Source organism: Pelodiscus sinensis, chromosome 3 (assembly GCF_052426305.1).
Source record: "Pelodiscus sinensis isolate ZL-2025 chromosome 3, ASM5242630v1, whole genome shotgun sequence".
In the NCBI taxonomy this organism is placed as follows: Eukaryota; Metazoa; Chordata; order Testudines; family Trionychidae; genus Pelodiscus; species Pelodiscus sinensis.
The window spans coordinates 119,366,554-119,386,942 of record NC_143054.1 but is presented as its reverse complement, the minus strand read 5'-3'; the positions used below and the strand labels follow the sequence as shown (position 1 = coordinate 119,386,942).

The window sequence follows — 20,389 nt, the reverse complement described above, 5'->3', positions numbered from 1 at the left end:
TTGGAAGTGGACATATTCAGCTTTCACACTGCAGAGCAGGGGTTGGCTATAAGACATGTGCTCAGCTGGTGGAGTCCCTCAGCTAGAAGGTGGTCTCATTCTGACTCAGCATCCTGTTATGATAGCAGATGAGGTCTGAATAAAGATCTTCCTTATGATTTATAGGTAGCCTCCGCATCAAGCAAGTCTCCCTTTGACTCAGCCCATAGCAGTTATGCATACCGTGAGTTTGCTGGTTAGTATGCCACACAATTGCAGTACCAAGTAATAAGATATCCTCAGTTTTCTTGTAAGCGTTGCTACAGTAAAATAGAGATTAGACTATTTTGATCAAGGACTTCAAAAATCATTTCTCAAAACCATTAATTGGTTACGTAACAAAGCATGTAAGACATCTCTTATGCCGTATATAGTTAACATTGTAGAGTTTGTACAGAAGTTACCTCTGGAGAGCTCTAATGTGAGGTATGTTAAAAACTGTTTTAAAATTGTGATCTACATTCTCAGCGAGTTTCTTGAGTCTAGTTGCAGGGTAGGGAGCTTTGTAGGGAAGCCTGCAGTCATTCAGTTTGCAGCTAGCCAGCCAGCCTAAAGTAACCTAGGGCGAGTTATGCCTTTCTGTCTTAGAAAGCAGCTGTTTTATTTCTCTCTTTCTCTCTGTTTGGGGTTCTAGTATGTTATTGCTGTGAATTCTAAGAAACAGAGTTGTGTTATATTGCAGCCTTCCAGTGAGAGTATTTTATGTCCTTATCTAATGTCTGTGTGCACCATGAAATATAACATATTATACAGCAAGAGAGAAGAAGACACATTCATTGTGAAATGTCATGACTACAGCAGGGTCCAACTCATATCAGAATATTAGATCTGAAATGTAAATTAGTTTGTGCACCATCATGTCATAGTCATCTGAGATTTAAAAAAATAAACAGTGTAGATTATAAATCAGTTGGCATGGGTTGTGGTTCTACCTACCCTCCCCAACTATAGTAGTCCTGCTAACACAGCACTTCACAAATTATTCAATTCAGGATGCAAGGCTGAATGGACCATAAATTTTAAGGGTCCTAGGAGGGATATGTTTGTTTTAGACTCTAATTGTGGCAGAATTTTTACAGATGATACAATAAGTTTAGAAATACAGACAGTAATGTGTACTTGGTTTCATGGATATCACTATCAGAAATGAGTTAGTTGGGCATTTAAATGGGAAAATACCAGCTATTTTAGACAGCATATAATCCCAACAAGGACTGAAGTTTCCCTTCTAAAGAACGGCTGTGAGGTAGGGTTGTGGTAATAATCATCGACAGGGCATCTGCTTGGTTCATATGTTTTTCAGAAACAGAAGTATTGTTTAGGGTGCTCCAAACGATATAATGGAATGAAATTTAGAAAGGAAAATGTAAGTGGATTATCAGGAACCATTTACTGAAGGTAAAAATCTCCTAGAGGGGGTGAACTGAGGTTCACAATGCAGTGAGGATGTTTAGTGGCTGGTTGCCTGGTTGTCTTCATTAAAATGCACTCATTTTTGTGATGGAGAAAACATGAATTGTCAGTGCTGATTTGAAAAGTATTTGGCAGTTTAAAAACAATGAAACAAAACAGATACACGCATGCCCCTCCTTTCCTGCCATCATAAAGACTTTGATGGAATTAAGTGAACCATACTGAAAGTATACGGTGGAAGCATCTGGTCTGCAGTTTCAGATGAATGCTTTCCATTTCATTGTCTGCTTGCTGGTGTGTGATGAATTTCATGGACTGACTCAGGTTCCTCACAGTGCCTTGCAGGCAAAGGCTGCTAACCTCAGCAAAGCACTCAGTGTCCTTCACAACAGATTGGCTTGCCCTGAGAAACACATGTGGCATTTGAGCAGAGATGATACAATGGAAAGCACATTCTCATGGTTTCGTGTGTCAGATGAAATTGTCCCTATTCCAATTCAAAAGAACATTCCAGCTAAATGGACTGCACAAAGTGACCCAGCCAAGAACAGGAGAGGTTCTTGGGCTGCATGTAACTCTGAGATAATTGGAAGAAAACTTGCTGGAAATCTTGGCCCATAATTCAGAGGCATGAATAATAACCTATGTCTAGTAATCTGTTTTATTTGTCTCTAGTATGCCCAATCATCACAATATCTGAATGTGAACAAAGTTAAAGAATGAAAACACTTTTTTTTCTAAAAGACTCTATATAGTTAGCAGAAATTATTAGAGATGGGCCTAATTCAAATGCCCAGATCTCAACATCCCTGATATTTGAATTTCATACTATCGAAATACGTCAACTCTGTTAAAATGTTCACATGAAATGTTTAGATTGCGTTGAATCAGTATTTTTTTTAATGAAAAACTGTTCTGTTGAGAAGCTTCTGACCAGTGCTAGACAGATGTGAGATGACAGAGCTGGGTATCATCAGTATATATAATACACTGCAGGCAACTTTCCTCACTAAATCTCCTAATGGTCCCTTAATGGCTTCATGGGCACTCTGAGCAAGAGAGAGTTGAATACTAGGAGGTTGTGTGTAGACTGACAAGTTTTTCTGCAAAAGCAGCTGCATTTGCGGAAAAACTTGCCAGCTGTCTACACTGGCCACTTGAATTTCCTCAAGAACACTGATGATCTCATGTAAGAAATCAGTGCTTCTTGAGGAAATACTGTGCTGCTCCCGTTTGGGCAAAAGTCCTTTTGCACAAAAGGGCCAGTGTAGACAGCTCAGATTTGTTTTGTGCAAAAAAGCCCTGATCGTGAAAATGGTGATCGGGGCTTTTTTGCGCAAAAGCACGACTAGATTGGCCATGGATGCTTTTGCGCAAAAGTGCTTTTGCGCGAAAGTATCCATGCCAATCTAGACGTGCTTTTGTGCAAATGCTTTTAATGGAAAAGCTTTTCCATTAAAAGCATTTGCAGAAAATCATGCCAGTCTAGACGTAGCCGGAGAGTCCAAAATAACCACTCACTTCCTCTCTTGTGGCTTTCTCCTCCTCCCCACAAATAAGCTGAGGGACAGCGTAATTAGAGAGCACTCAGTCAGGAAGGTATGCTCTAGAGCAGAAGGAAGGAGATGGTGACTTGGCAGCAGGCTGGGCTGTTGGGAATGTATGAATTTTCCACCACCTGACTGGGGCCCTATAACCAATAGAATAGTATGTTAAGGCTGGCCTTAACCCTACAATGATGTTAATATAAATCCCAACCCCACACTACCTTCTACATCCTATGACTTAAACTACCAACCAAATAATGGAGGTGCTAATTGTTCTTCTTAGCCTGTTGTAACTATTTGAACTATCTACTCACTGTCTCTCTCTATTTTTTTCGCCTTTCCCTCTCCTTTTTCTCCCTCCTTTTTTCTCTCCCCGCCCCCCTCCTTCCCTTCCCTTATTTATTCTTGGATCTGAACTTCTAATACTCCTGTCATCTGAAGAAGTGGGTTATGCCCACGAAAGTGCATGATACCATCTACATGTTTTGTTAGTCTTTAAGGTGCTACTAGTCTATTTGTTGTTTTTTAAATTTTTCCTGTTATAGACTAATTCAGCTACCTCTCTGAAGCTACTGGCTTCATGCACCCAAATTCCAAAGGTAGTTAAAAAATCCTTTTTTCCCCACTGGCAGTGGGATGTATCTGCATTATCTGCATAGTTCCCCGCCCTCATTATAGAAAATAAAAAATAAATGCTTTTACTGGTATAAGCAAGGATTCACCTAAACTTTTGTCCAGACATTGAACCTAATCCATCATCAAGGATTTCTGAGATTACCTTTCCCCCCTCCCCATTTTTAGCTTTTGTGTACCAATGTCATGGTTTAGGCCAGCAGCCAAGCTGCTGTAAAGGAGGTTTAGGTTGGACATTAGGAAAATCTTCCTGTCAGGGTGATAAAACACTGGAATAAGTTGCCTAGGGAGGTTGTGGAATCTCTATCACTGGATATATTTAAGAGCAGGTTAGACAGACAGCTATCAGGGATGATCTAGACAGTGTTTGCTCCTGCTGTGAGGGCAGGAGACTGGACTTGATGACCTCTTGAGGTCATTTCCAGTTCTAGTATTCTATGAGTTTATGATTCCTTGATATTGCCAACCAAGGTTGCAGATTCAAAAGCTTGGCTGAGTGACCCCACTGTTGGGTGCTTATCCTAAGACAATAGACCTACTGAACCATTGAGATTCACCCATTGATATGCTATTCAAAATGTGTCTTCTAAAAGCATGTACTGAAAATTGTGGAATGTGTATTGCCTTTTATATTTTAATCCTGGAGATGTATTGTGACTGATCAATAAAATGAAATGCCTGTGCTTGGTGCACAGTGAGACTACAGAGGGTATTGTACTGATTCAGACAAAATCTAAAATACAGACTTTTCTTAAAAATGACCAGAAAAGTAAATCAAGATCAAACCATCTTAAATTGTGATTTTACTTTAAAAGGAGCATGTGAAAATGGCCACCCTACTCAATGTATCTTCCCCTACATCATACTGGCTTACATGAAGTTCCAGCTACATGTATTGTGGAATGCTCATATTGCAAGCTATCCTTTGTGGGTGGGCAGAAAAAGAAAGAGTATGAAAATATTCAGATGAGCTATGAGTGTAATATAAAAAGTTACAAGTTTTGCCTTGGAAACACAACCCATTTTTAATCTGCAGGTAATAAGAATGTTAGAAACAAGCTTTAAAAACAGAAACAGTTCAATATTTTTACTTCACCATCCATAAAATGACATGAGCAATTTCTTTCTAATGTTGTAAAAATATTCTCCACCATGCTGACAGAAGGGATTTTTCATTGTTGCAGAGATAAAGGAGGGCTAAATATAAGGGCTTAGAATGGGAACTTTTACTGCTATCTTAAAAAATGGAAGTGCTACCAAGTAATTCTAAAATAAACCTAAAAAGATGTTTTCATTCCCAAAATCACTTGAATTGTAATCTCTGATTTAACAACTGATACTTCAAATAGATCTTCAGTACATAAATATGTGAGCACACAAACCCCTTTCCATTAAATTCTGACTTCAGCATTTAAAACTTTATTGGCCTATGTTTTGCTTTGCTCTTAAGTATTTACAACTGTGTGTAGAGAGTTTGTATAGCAAAGTAGCTTTCAGGACAGTGTTTGCACACACATTTGCATCGGCGTCTATGGATTACAGTAAGGGTTTAATAGGAGATCACAGAAGTGGTAAGAAAGTGTATCTTCTTCCCTGCTCTCATGACAAAAGTCAGTTTCCACTGAACTCTTGGGCTGTGTCTAGACTGGCCAGTTTTTCCGGAAAATCAGCTGCTTTTCTGGAAAAACTTGCCAGCTGTCTATACTGGCCGCTTGAATTTCCACAAAAGCACTGACGATCTCATGTAAGATTGTCAGTGTTCTTGCGGAAATACTATGCTGCTCCCATTTGGGCAAAAGTCCTTTTGTGCAAAACTTTTGCGCAAAAGGGCCAGTGTAGACAGGTAAGCTTTGTTTTCCGCAAAAAAGCCCCGATCGTGAAAATGGCACTCGAGGCTTTTTTGCGGAAAAGCGCATCTAGATTGGCCACGGACGCTTTTCCGCAAAAAGTGCCTTTGCGGAAAAGCGTCTGTGCCAATCTAGACGCTCTGTTCCAAAAATGCTTTTAACGGAAAATTTTTCCATTAAAAGCATTTCTGGAAAATCATGCCAGTCTAGACGTAGCCTTGTGGTTTCATGGACCTTTAGGAACTGGTAGCTTTTTAACACTTTCCATCTTCAATGGAACACTGAAAAGAATTCACTTCAGTGCTGATCTAATCCTGCTTTTAAAGTGAAGGCAACATGGGTGCGTGCTGTGCTTAGATGTAAGCATTGATATTTTGTTCCTCAAGCATGAGCATCTTCTAAGAAGTTGATTTATGGTTTATAGACTCTCATGACTCCACATACACAAGACATTAGTAAATACAAAGTTTTAAAAACAAAATTAACTTTTTTTATGAAAATGAACTCAGATTGCAAATATTTAAGGTGACGAAGGCTCCCTGTGATGAAGTGTCCATCCCATACAGGGCTTGAGCAGGTGAAAAGGGACAATTAATCTTATAAGCTGTATCTAGAGGAAAGCCAGAGCCTAGTAAAGTGTATTTGAAGATGAAGCCCAGCTGGGCAGGTGCATGTTGGGCTTGAATAAAGCTAGGAAGTTAAGAGCTGCAGTGAGTTGCAGAGAGGAGATTCACAGCCATTTCCTAAAGTTGGGCTGGGCAAAATATGGCCTGTGGGCCACATCCGGCCCACCAAGCCACTGGATCAAGCCTGTGGACCCAGCGGGGAGTCCCAGGTAGGCTCCCTGCTTGTCTCGCCCCACCTGCACACTGCTCAGAAAAGCGGCTGCTTGTCTATTTCTCTTTCACAACTGTCAGCCTGGAAGGGAGGAGGGAAGCTACATGTGCTGCCCTTACCCCAGCACAATCCCATTGGCTGGTTTCTGGAGAATGGGAGCAGCCTTTCTGAAGAACAGGCAGCACATGAAGCACCACATCCTCTTCCCCTCTGGCTCATTGTTATTCACACACTCATGTGGCCCTTGCAGCCTGTGCAGGGGCGGGGCAGGCAAGGAGGGTACCTCAGAAATGTGCTGGCTGGGAGTCACCCAGGTAAGTCTCCTGGCCAGAGCCTGCCTCTAGCACCCCAGCTCCTCCCTTCCCCCAACCCACTGCAGCCTACTCCACATAATTCAAACTCTCTGTCCCCCTCCTGCACCCCAATCTCCTGCCCCAGATCACAACCCCTTCCTTTCCTAGGTCAAAACCCAACCCCCTGCACCCCAGTCCAGTACCCTAGTTCACAACCCCTTCCTTCACCCAAACTTCCTTCTAGACCTCACACTCCTTCCTGCACCTAAATTCCTTACCCCAAGCTCCCTTTTGCACCCAACACCCATCCCAGACCCTGCACCTCCTCCATTAATATCATGGAAGAGTGTGGCCCTCGACCACTTTCCAAAATCTTGGAGTGCCCCCTCCACCATCAAAAATTATTGCCCACCCCTGCTCTAGAAGAAAGGGAGTTGGATAGAGACAAGGATGAGTTCTAGGGGGAGAGAAAGCCCTGGGATCCTGCATTGGACTTCAGAGTCTGGTAAGAAGCTGAGTGTGAGGTGAAGTAGCTTCTGACAGTGGAAGAAACTTGGGCTGGTAAACAGTATTCCCTCTTATTTTTCCTACCCATAAATGGAATGGCTTTTCTTATGTACTCCAGTGTGGAGATGACGTACCGGGGGTTCTGTGTGTGGGAGAGGGCACAGGACTGAAGCAGAGGGTTGGGATGCAGGAGCATGAGGGCTTTAGCGGGGGTGTGGGCTCTATGGTGTGGCTCAGAATGAGGAATGCAGGGTTGGGAAAGAGAACTGGGGTGCAAATGCTATAGCTGGGAGTGTAGGCTTTGAGGTAGGGCAACACTTGATGGCTATGTCTACACTGGCGCCATCTTGCGCCAGAGATATGCAAATGAGGCTAACCGTGGAATATTGCCACGCTTCACTTGCATATCTAATGAGCCGCCGTTTTTGCAGAAGAGGCTCTTGCACCAGAAGGAGCGTCTACGCTGCCCCTTCTTGCTCAAGAAAAACCCTCTTGCGCAATGCCGCTATGCTGATGATTTTCAGGAATAACCTCAGAAAAGATACATAGTGCAAGAGGGTTTTTCTTGGCCAAGAAGGGGCAGCGTAGATGCTCCTTCTGGCGCAAGAGCCTCTTCTGCAAAATGGCATCTCATCGGATATGCAAATGAGGCTTGGCGATATTCCATGCGTAGCCTCATTTGCATATCTCTGGCGCAAGATTGTGCCAGTGTAGACATAGCCGATGGTTTTGGGGTGCAGGAGGGGCACTCCAGGTTTGGGGAAAGACTCTGGGCTGGAGGGGTTGGGCTTTGTAGTGTGACTAAGGATGAGGGTTTTGGAGTGCAGAAGCATGATCAGGGCTTGGAGGGCTCAAGATGGGGCATGCGGTTGGGGCTTGGGCTTACCTGGGTGGATCCATGTTGGGACTTCAGCTTCAGGAAGTTTGCATTAGACTCAAGGGCTATGAATTTTACACAGACAAACTTTGCACAGATAAATGGCTGAAGAGAAAACCCCAAGCATCTGAGGGGCTGAAAATAGAGTTCAAGGGAAAGTTCTTACCACAGGTACATGATTCAACCACAGAGGTGTCCTGACAATGAACTGGCATACTTAGTAGGCACATGAGATTACATCTAAGGCTAGCCTGTTTGCTTGTCTAAGTATCTTTTCTGGGAAGGTTCTTATTTTTATGGGTTTGATTATTTGTTTTATTATAGTAGGTTTATATTAGAGTATATTTTGGCTGTAACACAAGGGATCTACAGGCCACATCCTGTGTACTGAGCTAAGGCAAAGTCAGTCTACATATGTTTGGGACCTTTCACCTAGATAGATAGTAATGAACTAAAGCATAAGGTCCATATATGTGTCAGGTCTATTGACAGGTTGTATACTGCCCCTCCCTGAATCAGGACGAGGGCAGCGGACTGTTTTATACTGCCCCATCCTGAACCAAGGGCTGTAATAGGTTTTTATGTGGCATTTTTTATGCTTACAGTTGAAGTTGTGTTAACACCTAATAATGTAACATTGATATAGATAATTTTTATGCTCAGCTGGAAGTATAGAAATCAGATACTGGGAACAATTCTTCTTTTTCTTTAAGGCTTTGGTGGTCAACATCTGAAGAGAACAATGTCCATGTCAGACTCCCAACTGACTCTCAATCATTCTTGTTCCTATTCAGATCAGCCACCAACTATGTTCTGCAACATGTCTGTTTGCTACACCTAAGCCCAACCAGAGAATCCTGGCCTGACCAGAAGGATTTCTGCAGGAGTGGATACATCTGCCAGTGTCTACATTGCCTCTTACTGCACAAGCCAAGGTAGGATTTGGCCCTTAATGGGGAAAAAGAGTGTAAGAACAATCAGACTTCTGGTCCCATGGCATGTAGTTGTATTTCCATTTGCATTTTTATGTAACTCTCTCTTTAAAAGGTTCAGTAAGTGTAGGGGGGAAAAAAAGAACATTGACTCTGGAGAACTGGTGGTACAATAAGCATGTATTTACAGGCCACTACATAGGCTGGCACAGTTGACAGTCCCTGCTGGAGTAGAGATTGGCCATAGGAGAGCATATGATGCTTTAACAGATCTTTGTGGTGAAGTTTCTACAACATCAAGAATCATAGAATCATAAGGCTGGAAGAGACCATGGGAGGTCATTGAGTTCAACCCCCCGTGCCCAAACCAGAACCAATCCTAACTAAATTATTCTAGCCATGGCTTTGTCAAGCTGGGACTTAAACTCCAGGGATGAAGATTCCACCACCTCTCTAGGCACCCCATTCCAGTACTTCACCACCCTCCTAGTGAAATAGTTTTTCCTAATATCCAACCTAGACCTTCCCCACTGTAACTTAAGACCATTGTTCCTCATTCTGCCATCCGTCACTAATGAGAACAGTCTCTCTCCATCCTCTTTGGAACCCCCCCATTCAGGAAGTTGAAGGCTGTTATCAAATCCCTCCTCACTCTTCTCTTCTGCAGATTAAATAAGCCCAAATCCCTCAGTCTCTCCTTATAGGTCATGTGCTCCAGCCCCCTAATCGTTTTGGTTGCCTTCCGCTGGACCCTCTCCTCGCTCATGCCTGGCTTGAGTGAATGCTGTGAGTTATGTTTTTCCCCAATGCTAATTGTATTTCACAAAGCTTAATATAAATGTAAAAGGGGACAAGAATCACTGCAGGTAAGTGTTTATTTCCGTTAGAGTATATGGCTTTGCACTTTGCTGTGTCTGATATACACAGACAAAAAGAGTGGCACTCATAAGCCACAGTGCTTAGGAAAACAAAATAGAGGAAATAAACTGCTAATTAGAAAAAGGGCCTTAATGGCAGTACTTTGATGGTAAACACTGGAATCATCTATGGTTTTCCCAGAATACTGGGAAAATATAAACTGCCCTTTCTATTCCAACTGTAACAAATAAATGTGACTGGGAAGAAACACTACAGATCATTGTGATAGCAGCGTCCTTGTGCTAAATGATTTTCATTTGTTCACCTGCTTCTACAATGTGCTTTTGGTAACATTAAGCTCTTCCGAGCAGTCATTTTACATCTCGAATCTCTTCATTGTCCAATCTCAATTGGATGAATCCACTTCCATGCAGTCACAAATATTTTTAAATTTTCTTCATGCTGCATATTTCTTTCACGTGTATTTAATTTTAATTTGGTAAATATGTGCTACCTGCCAAGAACGCCATACTTACTAGGGAAAATGACAAATTTGGACAGCTTCAGTCAGTGGCATCTTATCCTGTGAAGGTTAGATGTATTCTTGTGTGAAATTCTCTGACTGAAGTAACTGGTAGGTAAAGTTGGAAACACAATTTAATTCCTCTCTAGATCTTTTCAAGAATTCCTCTAAGCTTTAGTTCTGGGGTTGGCCTGATCTTTATGTATAATCTACCTTATAGCAAACTCTTCTTCTTTGCAATCCTATTTCATTTTTTTCCTCGTGCATTTCACTTCTGGTTTTGGCATACTGACCCTTCATGCTTGATGATTATACTTGTTACAATAATCAGAATTGTAAGATGGGAGAGGCTCAGGACAGGGGGTCCCCAAGATGCGGGCCGTGCTGATGCTACCTTCAGGGACCATGGAGGTAGCGTGGGCTTCCTGTAGGGTTAGGGGGAAGTTCTGCAGCCGTTCACCAGGTCCCGGAAGGGTGCAGGCTGCTCTCCCCCCTGCCCCAAAAGCGGGCGCAGTACCTAAAATTCCAGTCCATCACAGGCTGGGGACTTCGTTCCCGTGCTGCCTTCCTGTGCATGGGGGAGAGGGTGGGGATCTGGGACTGTGCTGACTCCAGCTGCTCGGGCGGTGCGCACTGCTGTGGGGAGCAGAGTAGCAAGGCGCGCACTGTCCCGGCGGTTGAGGCTGGTGCTGTCCAGGACTCCCCCTCCCCCAGCACAGGAAGGCATCAGGCATATGACGGACCAGCATTTCAGGTATCGCGCCGCTGTTTGGGAGACAGAAGCAACCCACGCACTTCCTAGGCCTTGGCGTGCAGCTGCAGGATCCCCAGGTATCGGTCCCTGTCCCCTACCCCCAACTCAGACCCCCAAGTACCCTACCCCAGCACACACCAGCACCCTGTCTTCTGCCCCAGCATGCATTGGCACCATGTCCCAGCAGCCACAAGCACCCTGCCCCAGAACTCTGTTCCAGCACCCACAAGTACAGTTGGGGCCACATTAATGAGGTTTGAGGAGTTTGGAGGGGTTGTGTTTTTGTATCTTACTTGCATGGCCCTGACTGACTTTTCTGTGGGCCAGTGACCCCTGACTCAAAACAGGTTACCTGCCCTTCTCATAAATAAAGACAATGCTGAAACCTTTTGTGTTTGACATAATATTTTATTTAAAAATGCAGCCTGGCCAACAAGCCCCCAATTGGGGCAAAGTCCTCATCTGGCCACAGCATCAAAACACTCCTGTACCCCTCCACCCTGACTCCAAGTCTGAGCCTATCATACATTGGAACCCCCTGTCCTGAGCCTCTCACATCCCCAAACTCCTGCACCCCCCACATCCCCAGTCTTCTGCCACAACACTCCTGCACCATCCACACACTGCAAATCTCTGTCCTGAGCCCATCAAACTCCCAATCAATCTGTCCTGAGCCCCGCACACCCCTAACCCAAACTCCTGCACCCTCACATCCACAAGCCTGTAGCTTGCTCAGCACCCCAACCCTCCACCTGAGCCCAGCACTTCCCAGGCTGGAGCCCCCTCCCTGAGCCAGCATCCCCTTCTCCACATCCTCCTCCATCCAAATCCCTCCCAGAGTTTGCACCTCTCACTCTTTCCCACACCTAAATCTCTCATTCACACCCCAGAACCCGCACCTCCTGTCTCAACTCAGTGAGGGTATGGCTAGACTGCAGGAGTTTTTCTGGCAAACATGCCCTTCTGGCAGCCCCTGTATTCCTCGTTCCAGAAGGAATGAGGGGGCTTCCAAAAGAAGGGGGTTTTCTGACAATTAGCCCAGTCTACATGGCCAAATGTCAGGAACATTTCTTCTTTCTTTTTTTCACTGCCAAAAAAAAGTGGCAGTGTAGCCGTACCCTGAGTGTATGTAAGGGCTGGGGATAGCAAGTGATGGAGAGAAGGCGAACAGAGAGGGCAGAGCCTCAAGGAAGGGGTGGGGTTTTGGGGAAGGGATGGGGTAGATCTTGGCTTGTCCTGACATTTAAAAAGTGATCTTAGGTGTAAAAAGGTTGGAGAGCACTGCTGTAGTGTAACTCACTGGAAACTTTCTTATTTTAGTTGGAACGCAGTATAGTTAAAATAAAAACTTGAAGGAGGTACATACACTTATTCAGACCTGCAAGATCAAGTAGATGGTCACTGCAATTTTACTCCAAATATTATTCTTCTCCACCTAGAGATCATACTGTGAGGGCAAACAGAATGCTGGAGTAACTTAATGTAGCCTGGATCACTATTCCTTCATCTAAACTGATTTTTGTCATGCTGGTTCAGCTTTCTACATTCATTGCTATATTTTTAGAATAAAACAGAAGATTAACATTTAGTCAGGTGGGATGAAGCATGTGATCAAGGGTTATTTGCAATGGATGACCTAATTGAGATTCCTTTATTAGTTATTTCCAGATGTTTTTAAGGTGTAGAACTCTTGTTTAAAATAGTGTGCTTTCTGGATGTATATCGACTGGATTCCATTGAAACAAACGTTCAGTCTTAGCTATTTCTTGAGAACAATTTTTGTGTTTGGGGAGAGTCATTAAGGCTCTAACTTTTTTAATAGAATTTTTGCTGGGATTTGGGGGTAGGTTTTTAAATGTTTCATGAAGTCACACACTAGAAAAAACAAACCATTTGTTTAATTAGTTTGTCCATTTTGGACACTTAATTATGAAAGCAGTTCTTTATATTAACTGAAATTCCCTTATAGTTGAACTGGAAGCTGGTATGTTGCTGGTTTCCAAGTCATTTGGTGTCACTTTGGATGTGACAGAAGGGTATTGTCCATAGATAGAGGCATTTCCACAAATCATTAACACTAGTTGGACAAAACATTACGTTAGGAGCTCCATTCCCAATAATGAATGATAAAGATTAAACACACAGAAGTACAAGATTAGACCTTATATTCGCTGCCGGATTACACTAGTCTAAAAAAACATTTTAAACATACACAGTTTATTCACATGTGCCAAAGCAGCACAATAGCTGTGTGGCTAATCCCTAAGGAGTGCTTATATCCCCATACAGAGATGCTTGAACTATTTTTAGGGACAAGAGTGCTGAGCTGTGTGTTCCTCCCCCCTACCCAGGCTGTTTGCCTCATAACCCCAGGCTGGGGCCTCACGTAGAATTGCCAGCTCTCCCAGATTGGGAAGTCTGGCCACTGTTGCTGCAAAGTGCATCGGTTATGGGAGAGTTGGCAACACTAGCCACAGTTGGAAGAGGCTGTAGAGTCCCAGGCCAAGGTCAGGAGTCGAGCCTTAGGCCAGCAATGGGACCCAGAGTGGCAGCAGAGCTTCCAGGGCTGTGGCCTGGACCCCAGAGATGGTGTGCAGCAGAGTGTGTGGTAGCAACAGGTGGTGGGATCTTGAGGGGTGGCAGGGCCAGTGGGATCCCAGAGGAGCCCCCAGAGGCCAGATCTGGGGACTGGTGGAGCTGGAGGTAGAGCCAGCTCCTGGACTGAGGGAAGCCAGGTGTAAAACCTGGCAGTGCTACAGCACCCTCCCCCATCCCTACTTGCTGTGCCCCATATACAGTCAAGTGCTCTCATGTGCATGGAATAAATAAAATGTATCATAGTCAGCCTTATTTGCACTGTCCACTAATCCAGCTCTGCCAAGTCTACTGACTTTCAAAACCTCTGAGCAGCTTTCTAACAGCTCTCAATTAAATAACAAAAGAAACCAAAAGTGATCTCTCAAAACCAGGAGCTTCAGAGCATGCTTTGGGCCTCTGTGCTTGACCTCGGTATCCTAAACTGGGAATTACTACAAACTGAAATTTGTTACACAGCTGTTCATGCTGTGAATTGCAGTCTTCAGAAATGTCAGAGAAAAGGCTCTATATTCCATCTATCCCTTGAATCATCCAGTACAATAGATTTCAGACAACACAGCACCGAAGTATTTCCTTTAAAACTATTTAGTGTCAACAGGATTCAGTCGAATCGATCTCTTCATTGTCACTTGCATGCTATTATCCTTTCTTCAGAAGGTCCTTTGACAAATCCTATTAAATTTTCCCTGAAATGTAAACAGCGATATTTGGGTCTGAAACTCTTCTGCAGTGTGACTCGCTCTTTGATCTAGGAGTGAGAGCTGTTATACATGAGTGTCCCATGTTTGTACTTAATATTCTTTTTAAGCACCAAACTGTTCACTGCAGGATGCAGACCTTTTTCTTGGGGTTCCTGAAGTTAACGCTTCCAATTATGTTGCTGTTGATCTATAACGAGGTAAAAGAAATCAGGAGCAACCTGCAGATATATTGGAACAAATCTTTGAATTGTAATCATGGTGAGTGCAAAACTGGTATTGACTTTAATATGAATCCAATTATATTTTGAAACCAGGTTATATTTAATCTTTATATATATTCAAATTTCAAAGTATCTCAAATCTCTTCCTTCCTCTTTCCATTTTCTGTTCTTCTGGACCTGTAAAACCATCCCCCTCATTGCTCCTGACACCATTTTAATGCACAGTCAATATCCAAAGATTGGACAAACTGGAGAAATGGTCTGAAATAAATAGGATGAAACTCAGTAAGGACCAGGGGCGGCCCGTGAGTCTAGGTGAGCTAGGCAGCTGCCTAGGGCTCTGCTGGCCCGGGGGCCCCGTGATGACATCACAGCCACTGACGGCCGTGCAGACAGGGGCGCCGATTGTGCTGCCCTGCCTAGGGCACCAGCTGCTGCAGCCGACCCTGGGCCGCTCCTGATAAGGACAAATGCAAAATACTCCACTTATGAAGGGACAATCAGTTGTACACATATAAAATAGGGAATGGACTGCCCAGAAAGGAGTACTGCATAAAGAGATCTGAGGGTCGTCGTGGTTCACAAACTAAATACGAGTCAGCAGTGTAACACTACTGCAAAAAAACCCAAATATCATTCTGGGATGTATTAGCAGGAATTTTGTAAGCAAGACATGAGAAGTAATTCTTCTGCTCTACTCTGCATTGAGTAGTCCTCAACGGGAGTATTGTGTCATGTTCTGGTTGCCACATTTCAGGAAAGATGTGGGCAAATTGGAGAAAGTCGAGAAAAGAACAACAAAATAATTAAAGGTCTAAAAAAATGGCCTATCTGGGAAGACTGAAAAAAATTGGCTTTGTTTAGTCTGGAGTAAAGAAGTCTGAAAGGGGACATAACAGTTTTCAAGTATATAAAAGTTGTCACAAGAAGGAGGGAGAAGAGTTGTTCTTGTTAAACCTCTGAGGATAGGACAAAAAGCAATGGGCTTAAATTGCAGTAAGGGTGGTTTATGTTGGATGTTAGAAAAAGTTTCCCGCCATTGTACTTAAACACTAGAATAAATTACCTTGGGAGGTTGTGGAATCTCTGTAACTGGAGGTTTTTGAAGAGAAGACTAGACAAATACCTGTCTGGGATGGTCAGGATAATACTTATCTCTACCATGAGTCCAGGTGACTGAACTAGATGACCTTTCAAGGTCCCTTTTCAGTTCTATTGTTCTGTGAAATCCTATGATACTAACAACCTGAAGAAAATAAAGCCATTGCATCCCTGGAGCTTTGTTGTCTGCCATATGGTGCTTTCTAGAGTTTCTACTGTATATACCAGGAACCAAGTTTCTGTTTTATAACCCACACCTTTTGCTGCTCCATTGACGGCACCTAATCATCCCCTTGTGCAAGGGGTGTCTCCACCAATCCTAGAGTCATCAAGCCACTGCTGCATCAGTTCCTTGTGCAACCTGTCTCCAGGGAGAGATGCGTTGAAGATGCATGCAAATCACTCTGCAATCCAGCTGTTGCGGGACACCACAGGCATGTCTGCACTAGGGACACAATAGTGGCACAGCTGTAGCTATGTGGTGTGATCTTCCACTCTCACCTGAGAAGAAAGAAAACATTGAGCCCCTTTCTATATCAAGATTGAGTGTCTGAAAAAAAAATGGTATCTTTATGTGAAATCTGCCCTGCCCAGCCTGGATTCATAGGAGGTACTGGAAATCATTAAGTGCTTCTTCATTTTCTTGAAACCTCCTCACTTGATATGTTGCCCTCTCTGGTGTATTAGGTGTCCAAAATTTGGAGATTTTATGGAAATGTTGCATTATTACAAATAATAAGTTAAATCCAAAAATCAAACTGGGCTCTGAAGGCAGCAACATTGGAGCTTCCTGCAACCGGAGAAGGTTTGTTGAGATGGGTCTGATCACCTTTTGAGTGTAGCTGCCATACAGGGAGAGAGGAAGTGCTGTCCCTTCCCAGCCCTACCATGAGAGTGTTGTACAATGACAAAGTCACGTTAACACCTGTGATTCTCGGGGCCCATTTATTCAATCAAAATTAACACAATAGATCCCAGCAACTTCCTTCTGTAATTTAGCGGGTTGCAAGCACCTCTGCTGCAAGAGGGTTGCAAACTAGCATATCGCAGATGAGCTTTCTCCAGGAGATGGAGTGTGTTGCCTCTGCAGCACTCACATCTTCTACTAGTCTGAGCAGCCATCCGCTTCAAGGTTACTTCCACACCCAGGTGTGGTACAAAATGAATAACAAGAAGCTGTCTAAAATAAAGTGCCTGCTCTCCATGATCAGTCCCTAATCATTATTTATTCCTTTCAGAACTACGGCAAAGTGTCCACCCGAGATCTGCATCAATGGTGAACAAATCCTTCAATGCTATTTACAGTTTGAGAACACGATCCTCTTCATTTGTTAGGCTCCCATCCAGCTTGTCTAGCTTCTTCATGCTCTCTGAGTTTATCAGTTGCTTGAGAGAGAGAGTGAATCAAACAGAGGATGCCCACGCTGGAAATACAGTGTAGTCTAGTTGCTGTACAATGGCTCTAGCCGCATGTGATAAATGCTTCTCCTATGTCAGAAAGCAGATGCCTGATTTTACACTTGTAAAATGCCTGAAAGAGAGAGTATTTATTTAACCATTTGACAGGTGCTACGCAGTCCTGTTTAAGGTTAGAAAATACAGGGCCATTGCACAAATCCTTTTTCACTTCTGCTTTGTGGCATACTAAACGGGCTGATCCATGCAATACACTGACAAACCCATTCCGGCCTGGCTTGTTACCAGCAGGGCCATTCCCAAAAGGCCATTCCTCCCCCACCCTGACTCTTCCTGCCCCTGTTTTGCCCCCTACCCCAAGTGATGTAATCTGAGAGGTTACTAGGGGGCCTGGCACCAGCATCAGGGATTAGATTCCCTCCCGGACTCACCAGGATGGCAGGAAGCAGAGCAACCTGGATCCAGGCTGCTGTGCTCCACCAGAACCCACCCATGTTACTCAGGGGAGCAGAACAACCAGGCCAGGAGATATCAGAGCGCAGTAGGCTGCGTCTGAGTTGCTCTGCTTTTCTGTGGCTCTTGCCACCGCTGGTGGCTGTGGGGGGAGGCCTGGAGCCTGCTCCCAGCACCAGCCTCCCCTCCAGTAGTCACTCACAGCCCCCTAGGCCACACAGGGCCCCCTAAAGCATGGGGCTTGGGGCGGACTGCTTCCCTGAACCATGCAAGATGGAATGGCTCTGGTTACCTTCACTTTGAATACCTTGCTGCAAATGATAGAGGGATGTGGATTTTTTACTACGCTTTTGGGACCTAGGAGGAAAACCAAAGACAAAATTGCTAGTCTTTGAGGATCAACAGATTGCTCCAGTGTGGAATCAGCCTCATGCAACCCATACAGATCTCAAGCAAGGATTTGGAAGGCCAGTGCAGATCATCAATACTAAACATATGGAAAGAAATGCAGAAACATGTGTTTTCTTATGGGGGAGAGAAACACTATCTACTGTCATGTTGGCATGTAGGAAAACGGAGTATTGTATTCATGGTTTAGACATAGAGAATTTAGACAGAAACATAAATACTGTTGTTGGAATGTTGCAACATAGCTGCTGCTTAGAATTCAGAATGTTAACACTCAGGAACCCAAAAAGATATGGAGAGAAATCAGGCTGCTTTCTCAGGCAGAAAGACCGTACTAATCTCACTTTGCTTTAAATTAGCTTTTTTTCACAGTGACTTAACTCACGTGCTTTGTAACACAGCCCTCCAACTTGCAAGTGGGACCTAGAAAAACACCCACACCCACAGATGCCCTTCCAGCATAGTCGTCCTATGCCATCTCAAGCACAGGAAGTGGAACATTGACCTTGAACAAAGAAATCTGTAGTCCAAGTGGAAATATTAAACAGCAGACAGGGTCCAGGAAGAAATGGAATATCAGGGGGATGGAGAGAAAAGATACCAACTTTAGTCGAAGGGTCCTCAAGAAGGAGAGGAAGTACAAACAACTTTATATATTGCCATAGAGCTCTCTAAGCCTGATACTGAAATAGAAACTGACTCAGCAAAGTGGTTAACCCTGTGATTAAAGTTAATGACAAGCCTAAGCGCTTTCCTGAATTGGGCCAAAAAGAATTCACTGAAATACTTCTTCCAAGCCCTTTGGGGATAAAATTATCATTGCTGCTTTTTTTTTTTTTTTTTGAGGGGTGGGGAGGAGGGGATTTTAAAATTTCAAGACAAAGAAAAGATCACCAAATTAACTCAGGAGATGAATTCAGTTTACCAGGGAAGGAAAAAAGCTATTTCACGATGTGTGTTCTGCCACTCAATGAACGCTGTGTATTTCTGCAAAGAAAGGAGGGGGAGAGAGAGAAGGTACATCTGTTGCTCATGGGTATACTGCAAGACTGTAGCCAGCTACAGGAATCAAATTAATTTTTTCAGTAATCAAGAGGAAGCAATGCCATTGTTGGGTCTTTCAGAAAATCAAGATGGATCTAAATAATGAATACGTAAGCCCAGTAGAATTCTTTAGCAAAGAGAGAATCCAAATGAGAGAGAGAGAGAGAGAGTAGAACTCTTACAGGCTCAGCTGTATGCCTTTACTATTTTCTTATTTAAGAAATCTAGTAAAATAAAATGTAGATGACGATGAGAGCTCCTATATTAAAATGTGTGTTCCATTTCTAATACAGCAGTCTTTGTTGGGATTAGGGTATGTTTATAAAAGGAGCATGAGAATACATTTCCCCTGTCTTTAATCAATGTTATAATCATACAAATTTAGATACTTCAATAACTGAATATGTAATTAAAATGCCTCAGATTGTTATAAAGAAGAGATAACTGGAGATTACACAAAGTTCAGTTGATGAAGAGTGGAGGGTTCTCTTATGCTCTTTGGGGCAGGGGCAACCTTTGGATTACTATTTGTACAGTGCCTAGAACAATAGGGCCCTAGTCCATGACAGGGGCTCCTAAGTGCTACTGAGCTATTAACCATGTTTCCTTTTTTTGTTTCTCAGAGGTCCAGGTAGCAGGTTTTTGTGGATTTGTGGAATTGGGCTGCTCCCTGGGCATGCTAAGAAAGTTCTTTGTTTAATTGGTACCCTCAAATTTCCTTCCTCCCACGCACCATTTTTGCTACATTAGAATTCTATAACGTATTGTAATTAGTTCCTTTATTCCCTGTTTCAGTGGCTTGTCTATCTGGGGCCAGCACAAAGAGAGTCAGGTTCTGAAAGGAGAGGGATATGGGGAATCAAAAGAATCAACTTAGGTTGGCCGGGTGCCTTTACACACCCTATTGATCGTTGAGAAGGAAAAGGATTCCTCAGTTGTTGTAAGAGCTTGTCTACACTTGAAATGCTACAGCTGCGGCACTAACTATGGCAATGATAGGGGCTGACCTATTAGTGCAGTAAAGCCACCTTGACAAGTGGGAGTAAGGTGTTTAAAATAATATGGAGTGGCATTGGGATATGCATATTCTCTTTATAAAAAGAAAAAATACCAGATCACTACCTGTATCATGCCTTTTTATTTTGAACAACACAGACCTTATCTGGTGGACTTGAAATCCCACTTTCTTGGGTAGCATAAACCTACCTGCTGCCAGAGGAATATCAGAATTAACTGGTTGTTAGATCTTGCCTAATATGTCAGCTGTGCTCTGCATATGACAGAAGACTAGAGGACTAGAATTAATAGGAACATCTCATTAATTTTGGGGATGGGGATGGGGAAGGGAAGGGCATGATGCATGATTTTTGGAGGCTTGGTATTGGCA

General features: G+C 43.4%; 1 long non-coding RNA gene across 1 annotated transcript; it reads left to right on the top strand.

Annotated features, from left to right (window-relative positions):
* The first annotated feature begins 33 nt into the window (after positions 1–33).
* LOC112544035 (uncharacterized) lies at positions 34–20,068 on the top strand. Its single transcript, XR_016349053.1, has 3 exons — positions 34–235; positions 8,788–8,928; positions 16,920–20,068. It is a non-coding gene; the product is annotated as an uncharacterized LOC112544035 (long non-coding RNA).
* The last annotated feature ends 321 nt before the right edge of the window (positions 20,069–20,389 follow it).